Source organism: Ranitomeya imitator, chromosome 5, assembly GCF_032444005.1.
Source record: "Ranitomeya imitator isolate aRanImi1 chromosome 5, aRanImi1.pri, whole genome shotgun sequence".
Classification (NCBI taxonomy): Eukaryota; Metazoa; Chordata; class Amphibia; order Anura; family Dendrobatidae; genus Ranitomeya; species Ranitomeya imitator.
In genome coordinates, this window is record NC_091286.1 from 223,945,499 (window position 1) to 223,963,580 (window position 18,082).

The 18,082-nt window shown below is 41.9% G+C and overlaps 1 long non-coding RNA gene across 1 annotated transcript in view; it reads right to left on the minus strand.

Moving 5' to 3' along the window:
- Positions 1 to 1,532: 1,532 nt before the first annotated feature.
- LOC138680637 (uncharacterized) overlaps positions 1,533 to 18,082 on the minus strand; it is a 58,127-nt gene continuing 41,577 nt past the window's right edge. Inside the window, exons 2-3 of the long non-coding RNA XR_011321706.1 lie at positions 3,376 to 3,424; positions 1,533 to 2,864 (exon numbers count right to left, since the gene is read on the minus strand). This is a non-coding gene — a long non-coding RNA (uncharacterized lncRNA). The remainder of the gene's footprint in view (positions 2,865 to 3,375; positions 3,425 to 18,082) is intronic.

Genomic DNA, 18,082 nt, shown 5'->3' on the forward strand with positions numbered 1-18,082 from the left:
GTTGTTCAAAAGTACAACTCGTCCCCAAAAAAACAAGCCATCACACAGCCACATACTCTAGGAAGAAGGGGGGCAAAAAAAGGAAAATTCAAAAATGGAAAATGTTAAGGTCGTGAAGAGGTTAAAAGTCCGGGCAATAACTGACCTCTTGTCCTGGTCCCAGTGGCTTTTATAATTATAATTATAATCACAGCAACTCATATGTCTCCCTGTGCATCTAGCTTCTCCTTTTCTCTCGCTCAAACAATGCTCCTCCTTTTGGTTCCTACCTCTATTGCCTCTGATCACTAGATGGCAGCATCAGTTCACAAATGCTTCACAGTATATTCCTGTTGTACGAGTCATTCCGCTTCCTTACGAGGTCATAAAGATGTTTGGAACAACGTTCCTGATGTTTTTCTTCAAAAACTGTGGGCTGTTTTGAAGGCAAAGAGAGGTCACACCAAACATGGATTTGATTTAGAGTTCTATTTTTTTCAGTTTGCATTTTGTTAATTGATAGAAATAAACTATTACCATTTCCATTCAGAAAATCATTCTTTCTTGCATCTTTTTTCCATACTTGCCTAAAACTTTCATACATTATTGTAATTCTGCAGCCATCAAAACAAATTATATGCTCTTGGTAATTTTTAGTAGAAGACAAAACACACAGGATTTTACATAATGTTACTATACTTTTTATCAAGTAGGTTTTTGCAGTTGTTTTTCCTGTTGAATTCCTAAATAATTTTTGTAAGCAATTGCAAAGGCGAAATATAAAATGAATAAAATATATATTTACAGAAAAATAGCAGAGCTTTCTGTGGAATTCCACACTTTTCATTTTAAACAAACTATTTTGAAATAAATTGAAAAAACATGTTAACTGTTTTCTTGAAAAGCAGAGAAAACTCCACTTTGAAAGTTGCATTTGCAAATTGCATATTAAACATTTAAACAAATTGGTACAATTTTTACACTTATATTAATCAGCAGAATTATTTCCTGTGTACGGTGCACTCAGACATGGGTTTCGAGTATAGTTATAGCTTTAGAAATGTGTATGAAATCAAAATTGAAAACTTGTTGAACTGGAATTATTGATGTTAGTCATAAAATTGTATTCATGTTTCCTTTTCAAGAGCAAATCAAGGCAAGATTTCTACTTTGGGAGCAAAAGAATATAGAGTATTGGAGAAACATGAAAAAGTACTCATGATTTACTATCCCACCACATAAGATGTAAACTGTATGGATTTAATATATGGAATTAAAATAGAGTACTGCATTTAGGCCACACTTGCGAGTGTGATGCGAGAAGCTCGCGTGAGTCTCTCGCATCAATACCTGGCACTGCTGCCGGCACTCGGACTGGAGCATGTGGCTGCAAATGTGGCGCAAATGTGCCCCCGGCCTTATTATGAAAATCAGCATAAGAATCAAAGGGGATCAATATATAAATAAAAAATATTGGACATATGCCTCAAAATATAGTGCATAAACCAAAAGAGGAGAAAAGGAATCCACACCAAATATCTTAAAGAGTACAATTGTTTTATTCAACTAGAGAACTGTTAAAATACAAGTAATAATATTATAAAAGGTAATTTCAATAAAGACGGGAAATAGCACATTTCCAAAAAAGGAACTGTTTTAAGACAAATTCAATTCTATTCAGCAGGTATCGCAATCCAGAGGACTAAATATAAATCCATAAAATGAAATATAAATGTCCATATGTTATCACTCGAGTATCATGGTGCTCGGAAGTTCTCGTTACTTGGCTAGTCATGGGCGGTGCTCAATGTGAAACTCAAATCCCTGCCCCGCATCTTGAGTGCCTGTTACACAGCCAATAATTAGGCGGGGATTGCCTGAGCATCACTTTAATGTCGTAGCCATAGCAAAAGACTCGGCACTCAAACTTAGCTTTATAAGTGGTTTAATTGTATCCATGCTTAGTAGCAAAAAAAATTTCGGTCCTATTAGCCGGACCTTCATCAGTCACTATGGTACAAAAAATAAATAATAAAGAATACATAGTCAAGGCAGTGGATATCATGTCAAAATAAACAATAGCAAAACCAAAGTATATACAATGCGAGACCGAGGTCAGATATGATGGCCTAAAATCATTTAGATAGCTGAATATAATAAACATTCTAGGTCAGGGAATATAACAGGAGGACTAGTAACCGGGAGAACATTTAGATATAGGGAAAGAAAGTAACCTTAAAAAGATGCAATAAACGTACCAGCGGTAAGTTGGGAATAAAAACAGATGGACCCACAGGATTGTGGGTTCTCAGTAAAGTCTGAGAAAAAAAAAGAGTTGTGATACTAGATAGCGCTGCTCTGGTACAAGAAGAGGAGTGCACCTGGCCGTGTTGTAACATACCGTAGCAGAAGGTGGACGCAGTCCATGTCTCAGGAGTGTAGCCGAATCCGGCAGATAACCTAGTCGTAAGTATACATAATTTAAAAAATGGGTGGCCACGGACTATCGTTGGTAGTGAGAGAGAGAGCGTGCTCCACCGTACTGACCTTAGATGATCTAGAGCCTGCATGTCTGGTCTGAAGGGCACGCGGCATCCACCGCAAGTCCATGTGACCAGGAAGTGTGGCAGGCAGTGCTAGATAAAGGGGAGGGGTGGGACTTACTGTGACTGTGAGCCTATCAGTGAGAACCAGGAGTGGTGTAAACCAGAAATATATGGCCGTGCTTGTGAGCATTTGTGTAGTGCAATCCAGGTGCCGAGATAGGTGCCTTCCATTCATTCCTATGAATTGGCTTTTGCGCGTGTCAGAAGATATGACGTGCAAGTGTGGCAGAGTGTCCATTAGACTGGGTGGTTTGCTTCCATCGTTTAATAAAGGTGACTCTGGGAGAAAAAAAAGAATAGTGTTATAAAATATTTGTACGTAACAAACATTGATACGTCCAAGAAAAAATAGAATCAGTGTGCTCCGGGGAACATTTTCTGTGATCTACTGTATAAAACTGAAAAAAAAGTTGAAAAATTTTACAGTCTTAAATTTCTCAAACATACAGTTTCACGTGTTCTGTGGTACACTTCTGTGATATCTCACACTCCAAAAAAACTTTTGCAAATTAGCTGGATTACATTTCTCACCTATACACAATTCCGTGGACCAAGGTAAATTTATGTAATATTATCTAACACTATAAAAAGCATTAACAAATATATGCTGGATTAATGTTCACATCCATACACTATTCCATGGAAGAAGGACATTTCATGTGTTGTATAAAACTGAAAAAAAGCGTTCAAGAATGTTATAGTCTTAAGTTTCTCAGTCAGTTTCACGTGTTCTGTGGTACATTTCTGTGAAATTGAATACTCAAAAAAGAGTTAAAAAATCATTTCTCACCCATTCACTTTTCCGAGGTCTTGGCCAATTTCTGTGATATTATCTAACACTACAAAAAAAAGAAAAAATATTGGATGGATTACAGTCATCAATACGCTTCCAAGAAAGTGTTTAAAAAAATTCAGCGTTAGATTTCTCATCTATACATTATTACGTGCCATGCAGTACATTTGTGTGGCATAGAAGACTCCAAAAAAGCATTGAAACATTTTTCTGGATTAAATTTGATTGTTATCCATACACTTTTGCATTCATTCTGTTACATTGCTGTGGTATTAAGCTCTCAAAAACTGCTGTGACTGCTGCAGGTGACCATTTTTTCCTGTTATTAAAAATAAATTTGGTTTCAAGAGAACGAGCAATTGCAAAATGTGTAAGGCGTGCGGTAAGGGATAGGGAAGTGGAAGTATTGATGAAGATGGTACACGCAGATAACGAGGACGTGGAGCAGGTGAAACTACCCTCTTGGGGAGCACAAGAAACAAGTCTATTCACAATACATAGCTTCCTGTCCCACTTCGCAGGAAGGCACAGTACACCACTTCTGGAGCCAAAACAGTGTGAACAGGTGGTCACTTGAACAACAGATATTGTTTCCAGCAGGCTTGGCTGAACTACCCAGTTTTCATCATTGTCCATTCTCACCAGCCTACAGCCTGAATAATTTAATCCTCACCCTGATCCTTCTTCCTCCCACAATATTGAGTCCTAGGAGTTTAGTGATTCCACACTAGGGCGCTCTGCAGAGCTCTTTACAACAACTTTTTTTTCTTGTAACCTCTCATCATGCAGGCTCCAATAGGCACAGGATGACATGCTGTTTAGTAAAGCTCAGAACTTAAAGCAGCCACGACCACAAGAAGATGAAGGCGGGGAATAGCAAATGTTTACTAAGGAGGAAGATGGTATTGAGACAAAGTTGCCGCTAAGTCTTGTTGTTAAGTCACCAAGATGAGTGGTGGATGATAAAGTCACTGATCCAACTTGGGAAGCTAGCATGCAGAGCGAGACCAGCAGTGCTGAGGGGGAGAGATAGCCAGCACCAAAACATGAAGAGGCAGTGGGGTGACCAGAGGAAGAAAGCGGGCAACTGTTCCATAGAGCACCAAAACTTCTGATTTTCTCTGTCAAAAGAGTTATGTGTTCCTCAGTCTGGGACTTCTTTTAAAGGGAAGGTGCCACCAGTTTTCTTGTAGTTTTTTTTGTGGGAAATTAAGCTTAACATAGCAATTAAAATGTATTAATGCAAAGTTTGCACTGTTTGCAAACATTTCTATATGAAAAATATTATATATTTTCTTACAAATATATATATTTACCACTAGGGGGAGTATTTTCCATTTTAGACCTCAAGCAGCTATAGTAAGACTTACCAGATTTACTGTTAGCTGGAAAATTGGGGCAGTAACTGCTGACATCGCCATTTCCCTCCCCTTTTAGGTGTTTTAGTATCCCTGGGGCAGACTGAAGCGTAGCATCACAGGGCAGCGCCACTTTATGTGTGATGCCCTGTGATCTGCTATCACCAGCAGTTACTGTCTCTCTCTCTCCCATCAGTCTCTCTCACCCAGATTACATGATTATCTCAACCCCCTCCACAATGACTGGTCATTCACTGTAGACCCGCAGCTCCTTATCTTACTGAGGGATGAGTCACAGCTTCTGCTGAGCAGCTGTTCCTCCTTGATGTCTCTGATACTCTGCCCTGGCTTTTCTCCTGCATTTTACTCCTGTCAATCTAGGATCTGTTCTGCTGGAAGCAGTACTGCTTATGTTAGCAGATCTGAGGGCTCCAGGGAATATGGCAGCAAAACACTCCCACTACTGTGAATTGTGCAGCCCACAGAGGCATGCCCAATTCACAGTAGTGACAGTTCTATTAAAATAGATTGGTTCGGAGTCCGTCTGTTATCTGCTATGACCATGGGGTGTCGTATTATGACACTGATAGTGTCGTGCTGCTACTGAAAAAGCAAGATGTCAGCCTCCAGTGCCTTCTTCAAACTCCTATAACACACAAAATATTTTTCAAATTCAATCAAACCTTGGTTATAACAGCATGTTATAATACATTACATTGATTTATTAATGATCTGCAAAATGCGGTACCTTCCCTTTAAGAGAGTTCTGAGACAAACAAAATGGCCATTTGCAACCTGTGCCATGCCAGGATCAGAAGAGATCTGACCGTTAAGAACCTAACCACCACCATCATGATCAGTTACATATAATCTACATGTCTTGGTCCACGATTGGTGCCATCAGGTGACTCCAATGCCTCTTCCCCTGTGCTAGGTGCTTTCCAATTCCCTTTCCAAAACACTGACACAGATGCCTTCTGCCCTGAACCTATCTTTGCACATTTTGATTTACCATCATCTCATTTCAAATCCTTGTCCAAGCACAGTGTTCAGCTGTCCCTACCCTAGGTCTTGGAACAAAAAAGAAAGCTTACAGCCAACCACCCAGAGGCCCAAAGGCTAAACAGACACATTTTAGGCTGCTTGCAGTGGAAATGTTGTCATTTCGGCTTGTTGACAAGGAGGATTTCCACCGACACTCGATACTCTGTCTCCAGCCACCACTATTTCTCTCTGAGTGGCATCTCCACCTTGGAATATCATCCATGCCCTTACCAATGCACTTGTCCACTTAACAATTGACATGAGGGCAAGAGCTTGTGGCCAGGGACACTGCATTTCCCTGATGTCACACTGAGTGACCTTTGTGGAGGCTGAGGCAGAGTCACACCCCAGAACTCCTTATACTCCTGATGCCAAGGATTGCTGGCCTTACTTCGATCAGGGTTTCCTCTACCTCCTATAGCTTTTGCTGCACCCCTTCCTGCTCCTCCTCATCCTCCATCTTTGTTGTGCTATTTTAGAGCATGTCATCCACATCAGCCTGGAGTTGGAAGCTCTGCAGCACTGCCTCAGCAAGCAGTAACAGGCACTGTTGAAGCTAATTTTTCTAGGAGACAAACTAAAGAACGCGTCAGAGTTACTTAAAGGAATAACAGACCAGTTAGGTTTTTTTGTGTTTTTTGCCACTGAACTTCCAACCAGGAATTGTCGTGTGTGATAATGAGCGTAACCTGGTGGTGGCTGTAAACTTTGGCAAGGTCACACATGTGCCATGCATGGCACATGCATTCAACGTGGTAGTTCAGTGGTTTCTTAAAGCCAGCCCAGATTTGCCAGAGCTCTGGGTCAAGGTACGCCGCATCAGAGACCAAATGCCAGCTAACAGAGTGGTGTGCAACATCACCATTCACTGGAACTCAACACTGCATATGCTGTGTAGGCTTTGTGAGTAGCAGAGGACAGTGGTTGAGTACCAGCTCCAACATACCCATCAGTATTTTTGTCAGCCTCTGCACATAGCAGATGAAAGTGGGCTTGTATGTTTGACATTTGTTTGGTTCTACAAGACTTTTAGGACTCCACAAAGATGGTTAGCGGTGATGACACCATAGTCAGCGCAACAACACTGCTAATATGCCTACTTAAACAGTTGCTGCTCACAATTAACCATGAAGATTTGCATGCCGACCAGGAGGGGATGGAGGAAGACATAACACACAGAGATTCTAGCCAGCACAGCCTCATGTCATCTGCTTAGTCCAGATTAGGTAACTAAAAGGAGGTGGATGCTGAATAGCAGGAAGAGGATAAACAGGAGATGGTGGTTAGCGTAACACAGGATAGTAGCCACACAACTTTTGTACCGTCTCTCCTACATGGGTGCACTGTGGATGGGAATGAGAGGGAGGAGGAAGAGGAGGAGAAGATGGAGAGTCATCTTCATTGTGGAGACATGGAAGTGTTGGCTGTATGGAGCTTGGCACATATGGCCAATTTTATGTACCACTGCCTTTCCCGTAACCCTCATGTTACCTTCATCTTGGCTACAAAAGAGTACTGGTTGTTCACCCTGCTATACCTATGCTACAAGGAAATCTTTGCATCTCTTCTTTTTAAGGTGGAGAAGTCTACTAAAATGGTGCTATTCCAGATAGCCATTGTGGAAAATGTGTTGAAATAATTCCCATCAGATAACTCTAGCAAATACATATTCTAATATGGAATACCATAGAAGAAGGAAGTGAAAGAGGATCATATAAGTTAAAATAATACATTTATTGGTAAATAATTAAAATAAAAGTAAGTTTAACATAGAGACAAAAATTATTAATGAAGAAGGGGGGAGGGTTTGGATACCACCAGTACTAAAAAAGAAAATAGCAAGGTACAATTCCAAAGATAGAATATCAATTAACCAATAGCCATCTGTGCTATAAAAAGATGGAGGTTATATTTTAAAATGAACAATAAAGGCACAGCAGATTGTATATAAACCCATACAGGAAATAATCATAAACATATAAATGTGTCCCAAATATTAGTTATTCCTTAAGGGGGAGGCAAGTATAGGATATATGTCCAGAAAATACAACAAAAGTTGTTAGTACACTGGGAAGTGAATTCACTACATATGCCTAAGGATGCCAAGAATGAAGAGAATGGAAATTCACATGATGGGGTTAATTTACCTGTGATGCAGATGTAAATCAGGAATGGCTGTGCACTAAGGTTGGAGTACCAATGCTGTTATCCCAAGCCCGACGAGCGCTGTTTCGCAAATGCTTCTTCAGTTGGGGCAGGACAACTCTAGCAGCAGGGGGCAAGCATCCTTGCCCAACCAAGGAGGAAAGGCCAGGGAGACACAGAGCAGAGGCAAGGGTACATTGTCTTCTATCCTTCCAGTAGACAGGCATGGCACCAGGAGATGGAACAGGATCCTTGATGCGAACAACTGGCTAAGACGATGGTGCAGACAACAAGGATTCGGATTCCTGGACCACGGTGTGAATTACTTGTACGATGGACTCCTCGCCAGAGACGAACTACACCTCAACAAACCTGGGAAACACAAATTCGCCAGAAGACTCGCTACACTCATCAGGAGGGCGTTAAACTAGAAGAAGAGGGGACGGGAAGAAAAACATTAGACTCGAACAAAGAAGACCCAGGAAAACATACTCAGAAGGGAGGTAAGAACATTTGTAAAACAATCCACAGCGAGGAGATTGGAACAAAACAAAATCCTCTAAACTGCATGCTTGCAAACGCCAGAAGCCTGACAAACATGATGGAAGAACTAGAAGCAGAAATATCTACAGGTAACTTTGACATAGTGGGAATAACCGAGACATGGTTAGATGAAAGCTATGACTGGGCAGTTAACTTACAGGGTTACAGTCTGTTTAGAAATGATCATAAAAATCGGAGAGGAGGAGGGGTTTGTCTCTATGTAAAGTCTTGTCTAAAGTCCACTTTAAGGGAGGATATTAGCGAAGGGAATGAGGATGTCGAGTCCATATGGGTCAAAATTCATGGAGGGAAAAATGTTAACAAAATTCTCATTGGGGTCTGTTACAAACCCCCAAATATAACAGAAATCATGGAAAGTCTACTTCTAAAGCAGATAGATGAAGCTGCAACCCATAATGAGGTCCTGGTTATGGGGGACTTTAACTACCCGGATATTAACTGGGAAACAGAAACCTGTGAAACCCATAAAGGCAACAGGTTTCTGCTAATAACCAAGAAAAATTATCTTTCACAATTGGTGCAGAATCCAACCAGAGGAGCAGCACTTTTAGACCTAATACTATCTAATAGACCTGACAGAATAACAAATCTGCAGGTGGTCGGGCATCTAGGAAATAGCAACCACAATATTGTACAGTTTCACCTGTCTTTCACTAGGGGGACTTGTCAGGGAGTCACAAAAACACTGAACTTTAGGAAGGCAAAGTTTGACCAGCTTAGAGATGCCCTTAATCTGGTAGACTGGGACAATATCCTCAGAAATAAGAATACAGATAATAAATGGGAAATGTTTAAGAACATCCTAAATAGACAGTGTAAGCGGTTTATACCTTGTGGGAATAAAAGGACTAGAAATAGGAAAAACCCAATGTGGCTAAACAAAGAAGTAAGACAGGCAATTAACAGTAAAAAGAAAGCATTTGCACTACTAAAGCAGGATGGCACCATTGAAGCTCTAAAAAACTATAGGGAGAAAAAAACTTTATCTAAAAAACTAATTAAAGCTGCCAAAAAGGAAACAGAGAAGCACATTGCTAAGGAGAGTAAAATTAATCCCAAACTGTTCTTCAACTATATCAATAGTAAAAGAATAAAAACTGAAAATGTAGGCCCCTTAAAAAATAGTGAGAAAAGTATGGTTGTAGATGACGAGGAAAAAGCTAACATATTAAACACCTTCTTCTCCACGGTATTCACGGTGGAAAATGAAATGCTAGGTGAAATCCCAAGAAACAATGAAAACCCTATATTAAGGGTCACCAATCTAACCCAAGAAGAGGTGCGAAACCGGCTAAATAAGATTAAAATAGATAAATCTCTGTGTCCGGATGGCATACACCCACGAGTACTAAGAGAACTAAGTAATGTAATAGATAAACCATTATTTCTTATTTTTAGGGACTCTATAGCGACGGGGTCTGTTCCGCAGGACTGGCGCATAGCAAATGTGGTGCCAATATTCAAAAAGGGCTCTAAAAGTGAACCTGGAAATTATAGGCCAGTAAGTCTAACCTCTAGGGTTGAGCAAAACGGGTCGGCCAGATTCAGAAGTCGCCGACTTTTGGCAAAGTCGGGTTTCATGAAACCCGACCCGACCCCTGTGTGGGGTCGGCCATGAGGTCAGCGATCTTCTGATCTGGAATCGGAATTCCGATACCGAGTTCCGATATGTTTAAGATATCGGGAATCAGTATCAGAATTCATATTTAAGTGTAAAATAAAGAATAATAAAAAAAAATATTGATATACTCACCCTCGGACGCGCCCTGGTTCTCACCGGCAGCCTTCCTTCCTAAGAATGAGCGCCTGAAGGACCTTCGATGACGTCGGGGCTTGTGATTGCTCGTGTGAGCGGTCATGCGACCAATCACAAGCCGCGACATCATCTAAGGTCCTTCAGGCGCTAATTCTTAGGAAGGAAGCGTCCGAGGGCGCGTCCGAGGGTGAGTATATTCCTAATAGGTATATACTCACCCTCGGACGCACCCTGGTTCTAACCCGCAGCCTTCCTTCCTAAAAATCAGCGCCTGAAGGACCTTAGATGACGTCGCGGCTTGTGATTGGTCGCGTGACGCCCATGTGACCGCTCACGCGACCAATCACAAGCCACGACGTCATCGACGGTCCTTCAGGCGCTCATTCTTAGGAAGGAAGGCTGCCGGTGAGAACCAGGGCGCGTCCGAGAGTAAGTATATCAATATTTTTTATTTTGATTCTTTATTTTACACTTAAATATGGATCCCAGGGCCTGAAGGAGAGTTTCCTCTCCTTCAGACCCTGGGAACCATTAGAAACCCAATGCACTGCATTGGGTTTCGTGTTTCAGCCGACCCCGACCCCGACTTTTCTATAGGATCGGCCGATTTCACTCGACCCGACTTTTGAAAAAGTCGGGTTTCGTGAAACCCGACCCGATCCTATAAAAAGAAAAATCACTCAACCCTACTAACCTCTATTGTTGGTAAAATATTTGAAGGGTTTCTGAGGGATGTTATTCTGGATTATCTCAATGAGAATAACTGTTTAACTCCATATCAGCATGGGTTTATGAGAAATCGCTCCTGTCAAACCAATCTAATCAGTTTTTATGAAGAGGTAAGCTATAGGCTGGACCACGGTGAGTCATTGGACGTGGTATATCTCGATTTTTAATGATAACAAAGCAAAATCTGTGTAATAAATACAATAAATAATCCTATAAATAATCCCAATACAGCAAAAAGGACTAATAAAACGTAACTTTTAATACTCAAAAAGTAACCTAAAAAAAAACACACAAATCACCCAAGTGAAAAATAAACCGTAACAGGGGCTATGTCTCTACCATATAACGTGATGGTCCATAGAGACTAGTGAGCCCTCTATAGGATAAAACAGAACTCGACTGCAATAACAACAGCCAGAATCCTGATTGCTGAGGCAGTGAATATGACAAAGCTGTGCCACCAATGTTTATATGTGGACACAGCAAATCTACTGCACTCAGTCACATAAGACCAGAAAAAACAGTCCTAGCATATATTGTAAATATATGTATATATGTATCCTGGATGTCTACTTAACAGGGGATTATCTGGTGCTCCGTTGCCCTCGCTTTGGAATTGGTGAGACCGTTCCTTATTTATATGTATATTTATTAAACACCAGCAAGTATTATTTACAATATATGTTAGGACTGATTTTTCTGGTCTTATGTGACTGAGTGCAGTAGATTTGCTGTGTCCACATATAAACATTGGTGGCACAGCTTTGTCATATTCACTGCCTCAGCAATCAGGATTCTGGCTGTTGTTATTGCAGTCGAGTTCTGTTTTATCCTATAGAGGGCTCACTAGTCTCTATGGACCATCACGTTATATGGTAGAGACATAGCCCCTGTTATGGTTTATTTTTCACTTGGGTGATTTGTGTGTTTTTTTTAGGTTACTTTTTGAGTATTAAAAGTTACGTTTTATTAGTCCTTTTTGCTGTATTGGGATATCTCGATTTTTCCAAAGCGTTTGATACGGTGCCGCATAAGAGGTTGGTACACAAAATGAGAATGCTTGGTCTGGGGGAAAATATGTGTAAATGGGTTAGTAACTGGCTTAGTGATAGAAAGCAGAGGGTGGTTATAAATGGTATAGTCTCTAACTGGGTCGCTGTGACCAGTGGGGTACCGCAGGGGTCGGTATTGGAACCTGTTCTCTTCAACATATTCATTAATGATCTGGTAGAAGGTTTACTGTTGTGAATTCTGTTGTCAAGCTCCCTCCTGTGGTCATGAATGGTACTTCGGCTGGTTCTGTCCATGGGCTTCCTCTGTTGGTTGATAGTGGGGCTGTGGCTTCTGAGTTTCCTTCCACAGGTGACGAGGTTAATTCGTTAGCTGGCTGCTCTATTTAACTCCACTTAGATCATTGCTCCATGCCACCTGTCAATGTTCCAGTATTGGTCTAGTTCACTCCTGGATAGTTCTTGTGACCTGTCTTCCCAGCAGAAGATAAGTTCCTGCTTGTTTTTCTTTAGTTTGCTATTTTTCTGTCCAGCTTGCTATTTTGATTTTTGTCTTGCTTGCTGGAAGTTCTGGGACGCAGAGGGAGCGCCTCCGCACCGTGAGTCGGTGCGGAGGGTCTTTTGTGCCCTCTGCGTGGTCTTTTTGTAGTTTTTTGTGCTGACCGCAAAGTTACCTTTCCTATCCTCAGTCTGTTCAGTAAGTCGGGCCTCACTTTGCTAAATCTATTTCATCTCTGTGTTTGTATTTTCATCTTTACTCACAGTCATTATATGTGGGGGGCTGTATTTTCCTTTGGGGAATTTCTCTGAGGCAAGGTAGGCTTATTTTTCTATCTTCAGGGCTAGCTAGTTCCTTAGGCTGTGCCGAGTTGCATAGGGAGCGTTAGGAGCAATCCACGGCTATTTCTAGTGTGTGTGATAGGATTAGGGATTGCGGTCAGCAGAGATCCCACGTCTCAGAGCTCGTCCTATATTATTTGTAACTATCAGGTCATTCCGTGTGCTCTTAACCACCAGGTCCATTATTGTCCTTACCACCAGGTCACAACAGTACAGGTGGCCCAAAGTATTAATGCATCTCAATAGAGGGATAAGAGAAGTTCTGAGACCATTTTTTTTTCTTTGCAGTGTGTTTTGTCTCTCTTTTCCCCTTTACCTCTGGGTGGTTCAGGATACAGGTGTAGATATGGACATTCAAGGTCTGTCCTCTTGTATGAATAATCTCACTGCAAGGGTACAAAACATTCAAGATTTTGTGGTTCAGAATCCGATGTTAGAGCCTAGGATTCCAATTCCTGATTTGTTTTTTGGGGATAGATCTAAGTTTCTGAATTTCAAAAATAATTGTAAATTGTTTCTTGCTTTGAAACCTCGCTCCTCAGGTGACCCTGTTCAACAAGTGAAAATCATTATTTCTTTGTTACGTGGCGACCCTCAAGACTGGGCATTTTCCCTTGCGCCAGGAGATCCGGCATTGCGTGATGTTGATGCGTTTTTTCTGGCGCTCGGATTGCTTTATGATGAACCAAATTCAGTGGATCAGGCAGAGAAAATCTTGCTGGCTCGGTGTCAGGGTCAGGATGAGGTAGAGATATATTGTCAGAAGTTTAGGACGTGGTCTATACTCACTCAGTGGAATGAATGTGCCCTGGCAGCAATTTTCAGAAAGGGTCTCTCTGAAGCCCTTAAGGATGTTATGGTGGGATTTCCCATGCCTGCTGGTCTGAATGAGTCTATGTCTTTGGCCATTTAGATCGATCGACGCTTGCGTGAGCGTAAAGCTGTGCACCATTTGGCGGTATTATCTGAGCATAGACCTGAGCCTAAGCAATGTGATAGGACTTTGACCAGAGCTGAACGGCAAGAACACAGACGTGGGAATGAGCTGTGTTTTTACTGTGGTGATTCCACTTATGCTATCTCCGATTGTCCTAAGCGCACTAAGTGTTTCGCTAGGTCTGCCACCATTGGTACGGTACAGTTGAAATTTCTTTTGTCCGTTACTCTGATTTGCTCTTTGTCATCCTATTCTGTTATGGCATTTGTGGATTCAGGCGCTGCCCTGAATTTGATGGACTTGGAGTTTGCTAGGCGCTGTGGTTTTTTCTTGGAGCCCTTGCAGTATCCTATTCCATTGAGAGGAATTGATGCTACGCCTTTGGCCAAGAATGAGCCTCAGTACTGGACCCAATTGACGATGTGTATGGCTCCTGCACATCAGGAGAATATTCGCTTTTTGGTGTTGCATAATCTGCATGATGTGGTCGTTTTGGGGTTGCCATGGCTACAGGTCCATAATCCAGTATTGGATTGGAAATCAATGTCTGTGTCCAGCTGGGGTTGTCAGGGGGTACATGGTGATGTTCCATTTTTGTCTATTTCGTCATCCACCCCTTCTGAAGTTCCGGAGTTTTTGTCGGATTACCGGGATGTATTTGATGAGCCCAAATCCAGTGCCCTACCTCCTCATAGGGATTGCGATTGTGCTATCAATTTGATTCCTGGTAGTTAGTTTCCTAAGGGCCGACTGTTCAATTTATCTGTGCCAGAGCATGCCGCCATGCGGAGTTATGTAAAGGAATCCTTGGAGAAGGGTCATATTTGCCCGTCGTCGTCACCATTGGGAGCAGGGTTCTTTTTTGTGGCCAAGAAGGATGGTTCTTTGAGACCTTGTATTGATTACCGCCTTCTTAATAAGATCACAGTCAAATTTCAGTATCCTTTGCCGCTGCTATCTGATTTGTTTGCTCGGATTAAGGGGGCTTGTTGGTTCACCAAGATAGATCTTCGTGGTGCGTATAATCTTGTGCGTATTAAACAGGGCGATGAATGGAAAACAGCATTTAATACGCCCGAGGGCCATTTTGAGTACCTGGTTATGCCATTCGGGCTTTCCAATGCTCCATCAGTATTTCAGTCCTTTATGCATGACATCTTCCGAGAGTACCTGGATAAATTCCTGATTGTTTATTTGGATGATATTTTGGTCTTTTCGGATGATTGGGAGTCTCACGTGAAGCAGGTCAGAATGGTGTTCCAGGTCCTTCGTGCGAATTCTTTGTTTGTGAAGGGGTCAAAGTGTCTCTTTGGAGTTCAGAAGGTTTCATTTTTGGGTTTCATTTTTTTCCCCTTCTACTATCGAGATGGACCCTGTTAAAGTCCAGGCCATTTATGATTGGACTCAGCCGACATCTGTGAAGAGTCTGCAAAAGTTCCTGGGCTTTGCTCATTTTTATCGTCGCTTCATCAGTAATTTTTCTAGTGTTGCTAAACCGTTGACTGATTTGACCAAGAAGGGTGCTGATGTGGTCAATTGGTCTTCTGCGGCTGTGGAAGCTTTTCAGGAGTTAAAGCGTCGTTTTTCTTCTGCCCCTGTGTTGTGCCAGCCAGATGTTTCGCTCCCGTTTCAGGTCGAGGTTGATGCTTCTGAGATTGGAGCAGGGGCTGTTTTGTCGCAAAGAAGTTCTGATGGCTCGGTGATGAAACCATGTGCCTTCTTTTCTAGAAAGTTTTCGCCTGCTGAGCGCAATTATGATGTTGGCAATCGAGAGTTGTTGGCCATGAAGTGGGCATTCGAGGAGTGGTGTCATTGGCTTGAAGGAGCCAAGCATCGCGTGGTGGTCTTGACGGATCACAAGAATTTGACTTATCTCGAGTCTGCCAAACGGTTGAATCCTAGACAGGCTCGTTGGTCGCTATTTTTCTCCCATTTTGATTTTGTGGTTTCGTACCTTCCAGGCTCTACGAATGTGAAGGCTGATGCCCTGTCAAGAAGTTTTGTGCCCGACTCTCCGGGTGTTCCTGAGCCGGCGGGTATTCTCAAAGAGGGGGTAATTTTGTCTGCCATCTCCCCTGATTTGCGGCAGGTGCTGCAAAAATTTTTAGTTTGCTATTTTTCTGTCCAGCTTGCTATTTTGATTTTTGTCTTGCTTGCTGGAAGCTCTGGGACACAGAGGGAGCGCCTCCGCACCGTGAGTCGGTGCGGAGGGTCTTTTGCGCCCTCTGCGTGGTCTTTTTGTAGTTTTTTTTGCTGACCGCAAAGTTACCTTTCCTATCCTCAGTCTGTTCAGTAAGTCGGGCCTCACTTTGCTAAATCTATTTCATCTCTGTTTGTATTTTCATCTTTACTCTCAGTAATTATATGTGGGGGGCTGCCTTTTTGCTTTGGGAAATTTCTCTGAGGCATGGTAGGCTTATTTTTCTATCTTCAGGGCTAGCTAGTTCCTTAGGCTGTGTCGAGTTGCATAGGGAGCGTTAGGAGCAATCCACGGCTATTTCTAGTGTGTGTGATAGGATTAGGGATTGCGGTCAGCAGAGTCCCCACGTCTCAGAGCTCGTCCTATATTATTTGTAGCTATCAGGTCATTCCGTGTGCTCTTAACCACCAGGTCCATTATTGTCCTTACCACCAGGTCACAACAGTTTACACAGTAAAATATCGATATTTGCAGAGGATACAAAACTATGTAAAGCAGTTAATACAAGAGAAGATAGTATTCTACTACAGATGGATCTGGATAAGTTGGAAACTTGGGCTGAAAGGTGGCAGATGAGGTTTAACAATGATAAATGTAAGGTTATACACATGGGAAGAAGGAATCAATATTACCATTACACACTGAACGGGAAACCACTGGGTAAATCTGACAGGGAGAAGGACTTGGGGATCCTAGTTAATGATAAACTTACCTGGAGCAGCCAGTGCCAGGCAGCAGCTGCCAAGGCAAACAGGATCATGGGGTGCATTAAAAGAGGTCTGGATACACATGATGAGAGCATTATACTGCCTCTGTACAAATCCCTAGTTAGACCGCACATTGAGTACTGTGTCCAGTTTTGGGCACCGGTGCTCAGGAAGGATATAATGGAACTAGAGAGAGTACAAGGGAGGGCAACAAAATTAATAAAGGGGATGGGAGAACTACAATACCCAGATAGATTAGCGAAATTAGGATTATTTAGTCTAGAAAAAAGACGACTGAGGGGCGATCTAAAAACCATGTATAAGTATATAAGGGGACAATACAAATATCTCGCTGAGGATCTGTTTATACCAAGGAAGGTGACGGGCACAAGGAGGCATTCTTTGCGTCTGGAGGAGAGAAGGTTTTTCCACCAACATAGAAGAGGATTCTTTACTGTTAGGGCAGTGAGAATCTGGAATTGCTTGCCTGAGGAGCTGGTGATGGCAAACTCAGTCGAGGAGTTCAAGAGAGGCCTGGATGTCTTCCTGGAGCAGAACAATATTGTATCATACAATTATTAGGTTCTGTAGAAGGACGTAGATCTGGGGATTTATTATGATGGAATATAGGCTGAACTGGATGGACAAATGTCTTTTTTTCAGCCTTACTAACTATGTTACTATGTTACTATGTAAAGGCCTGGGTCAATCTTATGACACCAGTCCAGTGTCTAGGGCCTGATGATTGGGTACTTTTGACAAAGAGGGAAATGTTTTTAAAAATGACAAAGCAATAACTGGCCGACCAAACCAGCATACTCCCTACTTCCTCTGCGACTTTCAACTATTGGTTGCCAAAGCTGGACACCTGGCATTGACTGTGCTCTATGCCTTGGAGGTGAGCTGCCCTTCCACTGTTGTCTAGTCTGAGCGGGTTTTTAGTGCCTGTTAACTGAGAATGCTGAGCCTGGCCTAGCCCACAGTTTTCCAAACCAACAGAAGACAACAGCACATAAAGTGTTTTAATATTTGAATAAGGCCAGCCAGTTGTTGCATTTCAGGTGTCTATGGATGACACGCCTTATAATTTTTGCCTGGCTTTGCACTTTCTGAAAAACCTTTGGGACTGTATGAGTACATCAATTGCACTTTCAAAATATTTATGTTCTAAATGTTTTTATTGATTCAATGAATCATCCATACAGTTGAATATGGCATTACAATGGTATGTAAAACTCATTGAGTTGAAAAATATTTATGGATTAGATTGCTTTCTGTCACATTTTGGCTGTATATGCAAAAAACTTTTAAAATTTAGCTTGGTTACATTTCTTACCCATACACTATTCTGTGGTCTGTTTACATTTCTTGGATACATAGCACTTCAAAAAAGCATTTAAATATTTTTCTTGGT